The sequence below is a fragment of the Solanum tuberosum genome, unplaced genomic scaffold, assembly GCF_000226075.1.
Source record: "Solanum tuberosum cultivar DM 1-3 516 R44 unplaced genomic scaffold, SolTub_3.0 scf00088, whole genome shotgun sequence".
Classification (NCBI taxonomy): Eukaryota; Viridiplantae; Streptophyta; class Magnoliopsida; order Solanales; family Solanaceae; genus Solanum; species Solanum tuberosum.
In genome coordinates this window covers 575,091-576,011 of record NW_006239011.1, presented here as the reverse complement: position 1 = coordinate 576,011, position 921 = coordinate 575,091, and positions in this window count along the sequence as shown.

Genomic DNA, 921 nt, shown 5'->3' with positions numbered 1-921 from the left:
CACAAGCCCTCAACATATCCTCTAAGGTTTGAATAGTGCGCTCTGCTTGCCCATCAGTCTGAGGATGAAAGGCAGTACTTAAGTTCACCTTTGAACCCAAGCCTTTCTGAAAAGATTTTTAGAACTGTGCAGTAAACTGTGCACCTCTATATGAAATAATGGAGACTGGGACTCCATGAAGTCTCAATATCTCTTGAATATATAACTTGGCATAATCTTCTGTTGAATGGGTAATCTTTACCGGTAGAAAATGGGCTGACTTTGTCATTCTGTCGACAATTACCCAAATAGAATCATGTTGTCTACGAGACCTTGGCAACCCTGTGATGAAATCCATATTGATCATCTCCCACTTCCATTCCGGAAGTTCTATCTTCTGAGCCAAACCATCGGGCCTTTGGTGTTCAACTTTCACGTGCTAGCAATTTGGACATTTAGCAACAAATTCAGTAATTCCTTTCTTCATGCAATTCCACCAATAAACTTCTCTCAATTTACAGTACGTCTTTGTGGAACCCGGATAAATGGAATATCTGGAGCTATGAGCTTCCTCTATAATCTTCTCTTGGAGTCCATCCACCATAGGTACACACAGTCTACCTTGATATCTCAATACACCATCTCCCCCTTGTTCAAAAGCTAATACTTTTTGCTTTTGAACATTTTCCTTCAACTCAAGCAAAATGGGATCTTGATTTTGTTTCTCTTTCACTTCGGACACCAATGACGACTCGGCCCTGTTCGTCACCGCTATTCCTCCTTCTGCAGAATCCACAAGCCTGACTCCCAGATGTGCCAGTCTGAGCACATCTTTTGCCAGCTCTCTCTTTCCTTTTTCAATATGGGCGGTACTACCCATCGACAATCTGCTTAAGGAATCAGCAACAACATTAGCCTTACCTGGGTGATAGAGAATACTCA